We start from the raw sequence: 8,285 nt of genomic DNA, 5'->3' as shown, positions 1-8,285 counted from the left end.
TTATCCGCGTTGGCCGCGCATGCTGACAAGATAATGGAAGTCGCCACGTTGCATCCGCCTTTGTCCACTGTGGCATCCGCTCAATCTTCCGACCATACCACCGTGGCGGCGCCTGCTACTCCTTTGCCCTCAGCGCTATCCGACGACCTCGCCGCTCTCCGAGAGCGCATGCAAAACTTGGAGGAGCTTGTCGCCTCGGATGGTTACAGCTCGCCGCCGCCTCGCAACCCTCGAGCTCGCCGGTTTGGCCCTTCTCGCCGTACCCCGTCTCCGCAAGTATTTCGCCAGAAAGGCACAACGCGCCAGCCACCTCAACACCCTGATTCATTGTGCTGGTACCATCGCCGCTTCGGTGCAGCGGCGCAACGTTGCACCCGTCCTTGCGGCTGGCCGGGAAACGAGGCGAGGGATCGTTAGCGGTGGCGACCGATTCCCAAGCCAGCGACAGTCGCCTCTTCTACATCACAGATGCCACCAGTGGTCAACGTTTCCTAGTTGACACTGGTGCTGAAGTGAGTGTGCTCCCCGCTAATTCCTGTGACCGCACTCAAGCACCACTGTGCCATCTCCAAGCTATTAACAAGTCCAGCATTCCCGTGTACCGAAAAAAATCCCTGATGGTAAACATCGGCCTACGCCGTGCGTTCCGCTGGATTTTCCTCGTGGCCAACGTGAGTCACGCCATTCTAGGAGCCGATTTCCTTTCGCACTTCGGCCTCCTGGTTGACATGGCCCGAAAAAGAATCCTGGACGCCACAACCGGCCTTTCTGTCATCGGCAAATCGTCTCCAGTCCATTCGTTCGCAGTCACGCTTCTTTGCGACCTACCTTCTCCGTACCGGGAATTGCTGAACGAGTTTCCTTCCCTGACTGCCCCTCCAGACTGGACAAAGCCAGTGAAGCATGACGTCGTTCATCAGATCATCACCACCGGTCCACCTACGCACGCCGTGGCGCGTCGACTGGCTCCAGAGAAACATAAAATCGCGGAACAGGAATTTCACCACATGGTTGAAATCGGCATTGCTCGCCCGTCATGGAGCAACTGGTCCTCGTCGTTACACATGGTCCCGAAGAAATCAGGAGACTGGTGACCCTGTGGTGATTACCGCTCCCTGAACGTGGCCACTGTACCCGACAGGTACCCCTACCTAATATACAGGACTTCACCAATAACCTCAGTGGATGTACCATCTTTTCAAAGCTTGACCTCCAAAAAGCCTACCACCAAATCCCCGTAGCCCCGAATGACGTCAAGCAAACTGCCATCATTATACCGTTTGGCCTCTTCGAATTCACTCGAATGTCTTTCGGGTTACGCAACGCAGCTCAGACTTTTCAGCGCTTCATAGACGTCGTCCTCCGTGGTCTACCTTTTGTTTTCGCCTACATAGATGACGTTCTTGTCGCCAGTTCATCGCTATCTGAGCACCTGCACCATCTGCGGATAGTTTTCGAACGCCTAGAAGAGCATGGCCTCATCTTTAATAGCGACAAGTGTGCGTTCGGGTTGCCGTCGTTGGAGTTTCTCGGTCATTTCGTTGACTGCAATGGAATTCGCCCTCTGCCAGACAAAGTGAAGGCCATAATCGACTTTCCCTGACCTGAGTCCTTGCGCCAACTGCGCCGTTTCCTAGGGCTGGTGAATTATTACCGACGGTTCATCCCGGAATGTGCGGCCGTTGTTCAACCTCTCGAAACTTTCCTTCAAACTCCCAAGTCTCCCGAGTGCAGTCTTGAATGGTCTGAAGCCGCTGATCGCGCATTCACTACCATGAAGGAGCGCCTGGCCTCTTCTACCCTCCTCGTGCACCCGCGCCACAACGCTCCCACAAGCCTCATGGTAGATGCTTCCCACTGTGCGATTGGAGGTGTACTTCAGCAGCCCATCCGCGGCAGCTGGCACCCGCTCGGTTTCTTTTCGAAGAAGCTTTCTCCCACTGAACAACGGTACAGCACTTTCGGACGGGAACTCCTGGCGGCATACCTCGCTGTAAAGCATTTCCGCTTTTTTCTCGAAGGCTGCAGCTTCGTGATCTCCACCGATCACAAGCCTCTTACGAACGCCTTGAAGTCATCGAAGACTACATATTCTCCCCGAGAGACGCGACATTTGGCTTATCTTGAAGAGCTTACGACGGACATTCGGCATGTCAAGGGAGTTAACAACATTCCAGCCGACGCCCTTAGCCGTAATTCCGCCATACAGCGCCCCGGTTTCAGTTCTCAGGAGTTGGCCCAAGCCGAAAGCGATGACGAGGAGCTCCGAACTCTACGTTCTTCAAACAGCTCCTCTCTGCAACTCGAGGACATTCTATGCCCTGATTCGGGAATCAGCATCGTTTGCGACATTGACCCGGTCTCAGGCCGCAGACGGCCGTACCTTCCTGCGTCTCTCAGGCGCATTGCCTTCAACTCTATTCACCGTCCCTCTCATCCTGGAGTTCGTGCCTCACGGCGTTTGATTGCCGAGAGATACGTCTGGCCGGGCATGAATACTGACGTACGCGCCTGGGCCCGTTCCTGCCTCGCCTGCCAACAATGCAAGGTCTCTCGGCATACCACATCGCCTCTGGCTACTTTCCCACTGCCGGACTCAAGGTTCTCCACAATTCACGTGGACCTTGTTGGCCAACTACCACCATCTTAGGGCTGCCGCTACATCTTGACAGTGATCGACCGTTTTACCCGCTGGCCGGAGGCTTCTCCAATCGACGATATTACGGCTGAGACTTGCTTCCACGCTTATGTCGACGTGGATCGCCCGTTTTGGCGTGCCGTCGGAGATTATCACAGACCGTGGCCGCCAATTTGAGTCCACACTCTTTCGCCACTTGACATGCCTACTCGGTGTTACTCACCTAAAAACAACGGCCTATCATCCTCAAGCCAACGGCATGGTCGAGAGGTTTCATCGTCAGCTCAAGGCCTCGCTGATGGCTCACGAATCACCTGAGCAGTGGGCAGTTCACCTTCCTCTTGTGCTGCTAGGATTGCGCACTGTCATCAAAGATGATCTTGGTTGTGCCGCATCCCATATGGTCTACGGCACGTCTTTGCGATTACCGGCAGACTTCCTGGTCCCTCCACAGCCTCAAGATAACCCTTCCTCTCCTGGCCCATCGTACGTAAAGGATTTAACCAGGTTTTTCAGCTATATCCGTCCCCAACCGCCACGGCCGTGTTCCACAAAACCCACTTTTATTCACCCAAGTCTTTCTGTCAGCCAATACGTTTTCATCCGTGTCGACAGTGCCCGCCGGCCACTTCAACCGCCCTACACCGGCCCTCATCTCGTCATTTCACGCGGCGAAAAGACGTTTACAGTTCGCGTTAACGGCCGCGACACTGTCGTTTCCATCGATCGCCTCAAGCCCGCTTTCACCGAGGCTGAACCGCCTGCCTTCGACACCACCATCCACCACTCCACTTTGAACACCACCACTCTCCCCTCCGTTCGCAGCCCCACCCGCGAACATCCCAGCGCAAAGACTGTCCGTTTTGCCGACACTCCGTCTGAAGAGGGGGGGGGGCTATGTGGCGGCGCCCCAGCAGCTTGCGTCGTCTGCTGCCGCGAAGGGGCACGCTCCAGGAAGGATGACGCTGGGGCTGAGCCACGAGTGGCGAGTGGTGACCACGCGCTTGCGGTGCGCGCTGGGCACGAGCGTGGAATAAAGCGGGGCCTCCAGTTTGGGCCCACGGCGCTGTAGCGTGCAGACGTGTGTCTTCTCATCTCTCTGTCGCCGTCGCGACACTACCTTTTTTGAAGGCAGGACCGTACTGCCGACTAATCATACGGTCTGAATAAACGCAAGACATACATGATATTCGTGGCGTGGCACAGACTACATGCTTCTCAGATGTAATTGATCGCTTGCAAAGAAGAACGGCACTGCAGATACGCATCGAATGGGTGCTCCGTTCATCTCTCCTTGAAACACGGAGGCAAACTCAGCTAGCCCCCAAGTATCGCCATGCGACCACTACAACCTTTCACCGAAGACCCTTGCAGGCACCTGGAATGACAAAAGAAAATTTTCCGGCGCACCACACCAGAACGGCTACCCCCACGTGGTACAAACTTTCCTCGCGGCCTAAATCGCTGAGAGGAGCTTGCGCTGCGGAGACTACGCGTTGGGGGTCCTTACACCGTCCGTGACTGCATCCTGGCCATCCAAATACCACGGCTCATATGGGTACACTTCCCGATTCTGCGAATCTGCCATACGGGACGTGAATATGCAGCACGTGCTGCGGACCTGGCCGGGATTGCATCAAGTTGCGTGCAGAACTTACGTGCTACCCGTTTCCAACCTGGCCGCCCTCCTGACCTATAACGCTGGGTGCATGAGCCGTTTCACCGTGCTCCGAACTTTATCCATGAAACTAACTCTTTTGTGTTCCTGTAAATGCAGCCACCTATTATGCCGCAAGTCAAACTTTCAAAAAAAAAACAAATTGAGCGATAGTTATCAGCTATAGCTGGTCACTACATCACTACATTTGAGACATTTTTAGTAGGTAAATCTGCCTCTATGAAACAATTGGAATAACGTTTTATATTAATTAGGCCAGTCGCTTCGGTGTTCTCACTGCATCACCCTGTTCCCGAAAATAGCGGTAATCGAACTCACATTATTAATTGTGTCCGTGCCGAATAAAAGGTCATCATAGTGAGTTTGAAATGTAGGTTGTTTTCACCTGTCATCTAAATTTTAATGCTGTATTTACTGTAATCGTGCATTACATACTCACCTGAAAACGTCACAGCTCTCACTGGTTCCCATTACTGGTGAAATTTTAAAAGCAGAGCATTTTAATGTCACCTCGTTTTGTTTATTGACAACAGCTGATAGTCATCCTGTTTTTTCTTTCTCACAAGGTTCATTGTCTTCATGACACATCGTGAAATTATATCGAAATGCGAAAAATCATCTTAATTTAACGATACAATCAAAATCACGCACAATCATCTTGTGTCTTGAGTGCCGTCTGTCTCACAATGGACTGCGCACTCAACCGATATCGTAGAATCGCGAATGAAGAAACAGTTTACAATTTTTTAGGTGCGAATGCACTTCTTAAGCGAGCCTGAATCGTCCGCCGCCTTAATCCGCATAGCAACAGCTGCGGGTGCGCGCGCTCCTCGTCTTCCCTTGCAACGGGGGGAGATGGGCGCGCGCTGCCTGGCCGCGTCCCCATGGCTCATTCTTGTTGTTGTTCTTGCTGACATGGCCATACCCACGTGGGGGATTGGCCAGGAATCGGGCGTGAGAAGGGCTAATGCACCCGCTTAAAGGAGTACTGACACGACATTTCAAAGCTGAGATCCGCTCTAGCAATCAAGTACAACGACAACACAAATAGGTGTCTGTGAATAAATGCATCTTTCTTTCTTTGTAGTTGTGTGTGTGTGTGTGATCTCTCTTTCGCGAACATTACCGAACCCCGCAAATTCAACTCGTGCATTCGCACTTTCACATTCTTCCCCTCGGGAAAATGCGGGGAATTTTTTTCACCATGTTTAAAATTGAACTAGGTGGCAGCACGAAAAGTTTAAAACACACAAATAGTAAAGTTTCAACAAAAGACACATTTTATTTAGAAGATCAAGAGTGTCAACACAGAATATATAAAAATGTTTTGTGGGCCACTACAACGAAAAGTTTTTGTGGGCATTTGTACAACCACTTACCGAGTAGGACACCATACATAGCCACTGTAATTTTCCCTGGCATGGCTACAAAATAGTCGTCTGTTCCCTGTTGTGGACACAATCAGTAAAATTACAAACCACGCAAATTGGAGAAAAGAAAATATAAGTAATTAACGAGAAAGCATCAGCATGTTATACCAGTAAAACATGTTACACGGGAGTATAAAACTTCTTGAATTTTCAGTTTCAGTTGATAACGCATTCTATATTCTCTGGCGAAAGAACTCAATGAACCGTTCATCATACACATTTCTACAAACAGAAATGAGGAAACATCCGTTTGAGGCCTGTCTGCTCGTTCGAACCACTAATGAAAACACGGTTAAGGGTAGGGGAGGGTTAGAAGTTACTATGCTACTGACAAAAAGGGCAATTTTGTAGTCACAAAAAGCTGAAAAGGAGAGAACTCGATGTTTTTCAAATAATGTACTACTTGGCTGGTCGAAAGAAGAGTATGTTATTATTCTTAACACTCGTTTTTGTAGTTATTGAAGAGGAGTTACACACCTTGCTTTTGTCACGATCCCACGTTTTATTACAGTAACGTATATGGCAATGCAATGGCGAGAAATTTAGGCAGCATAGCATGTTAATGGAAGTGTGGGCCGGCATTCATTTGTGTGTAGTATCCAATAAGAGGTTTCCTACATGCGAAATCAATTTGCTAACTCTATTGCAGGTATTGATGCAAAACACTCTTCAGTGTATATTTCAATGCGTCTTTTAAATTCTACGATTTGATATGCATAATTTAAATGTTTAAAAATCGAGTTGTGTGCTTGAATAAAAATTACTGGCTTTGATTTATGAGTATTAATAGGTAATTTGTTATGCAAAAAGTACTCTGAAAGGGCTGATAAACCCGACATGATGTTATTTTGAAGGGTTTCCAATTTCTTTTTTTCACCTAAGAAAATAGAAAATAAAATAGCCACCACACCGAACCTTAACGTGCCTGAAGTGGTCCATTGCGTACTCTTTAGGGTACTCCTTGAGGTACTCACTGAGATACTCCACTTTCATGGAACAGCAAATACCGCAATTGCACATGGCTAAAATTCTTATCCTGCCTTGACCTTCTAGAAGGCCCTCTCGCCAGGCAAATTACCTGGTATTCTTTAGTTATAACAATTAAAACGACGGAGATATTCATGTTTGCATTATATCGTTTAAATTCAGTTAAGAGGTGTTTTATCGTTGTTAAATATTTATTCACTCTAGCTTTGCAATTTAACTACCAAAATTTATTCCAATTTAGGTGGACTTGAAATTCTTCCAATTTTTTCCATGCGGTTCCCTCCAATAAAAATGCAAGCGAACTGGGGAACAACACCTCCTCCAGTAATGCGGTGACGGGTTCGAGCCCCCAAAAAAACAAATAAACAGAGGTAGGACACATATAGTTCTTGTTAAAAATTAAACTAGAGTATGCAGAAATAAATATTCTCACACATTGGTTTCTTTTTCCCGCATTTCTTAAAATTCACATGGCCACGCAAGTCCACACGCGAACAAATGGCGCTCAAAAGCGCACGCCACAAATAAATGCTTAGAACACGTCACCAGAACACAGAAGTGATAACTGGTACGGCCGTGGCCACATGGAAACGCGTAAAAGCATTTTTACAGCAGTAACTGCGCACACAATGTTTCCCCCCATGACAGCAGGACACAACACGGAGGAAAACAGCGGGAGAACCAATCGGTGCCTGTCTGTGCGTGCAATACGAAGTTTTCAAGTACGCTTGGAAAGGTTGTGGATGAGTATGAGGTGGATCAGTCATCAGCGCACGCCCGGCCTCCAGGCATAGCTGAAAATTCGTTCGCGAAGGCAGCTGTCATTTGCTGGGCAGACACTCACAGAATACGTAAAGACCAGATCATAGCCGCGTAACATTTGGAATGATATTACCGGAAAGATTCTCAACTTTTATTACAAGATTAACAGATCGAACATTATCAAGTGACGCAAATGAGGGAGCTCCAGTTCGATCAGGACGCCTCTTATCCGGGACACTAGAGAAACTGTTTTTTCATTTTTCAACAATCCAGGAGGTAGTGGCCGGCAGACGAAATACGCTAACCTAAGATTGTTGGGCAGAAGTTTGACCCGGTAGGAATATTGAGGGAATGATTCAAGTGCGGTTATTTTGGGTCATTCTTCAGGCGGATGAAATTATCAGGGTAAAGTTAGAGCGCTTGGGACCAGTCTTAACAACTCGGTGTATGCGTTGTCGGAGCTTCTGTATGCTGCCACTCCACCCGACCTGCCCTACTGAACCTTCGCTCGAAGCATGCACATCTATTCCTTCACATCTGATTGACACACTGGTCGTACGAAGACGGCGAGCTCGTGCCCCCCCACCCAGGCGTACGGGTGAAGACGTGTGTAAAGCCACTAAATTCTGTAAAGTTAATTCATCAAATGAGGTAACTTGTCCTACAGTTGTAATATTTGTTATTATTTTTTTCACTCATTGGTGTATCTTGTGACCTGTTAGAACTTTATTAGCTGTGATCAACGGTGGTTACGCGTTTCCAAACTTCAAATAAGGATGTTGTCTACGTA

The sequence above is a fragment of the Haemaphysalis longicornis genome, unplaced genomic scaffold, assembly GCF_048455015.1.
Source record: "Haemaphysalis longicornis isolate Haplotype H1 unplaced genomic scaffold, Haemaphysalis longicornis Haplotype H1 scaffold_5, whole genome shotgun sequence".
Taxonomy (NCBI): domain Eukaryota; kingdom Metazoa; phylum Arthropoda; class Arachnida; order Ixodida; family Ixodidae; genus Haemaphysalis; species Haemaphysalis longicornis.
The sequence above is the reverse complement of the archived record's forward strand: the minus strand, read 5'-3'. Positions refer to the sequence as shown.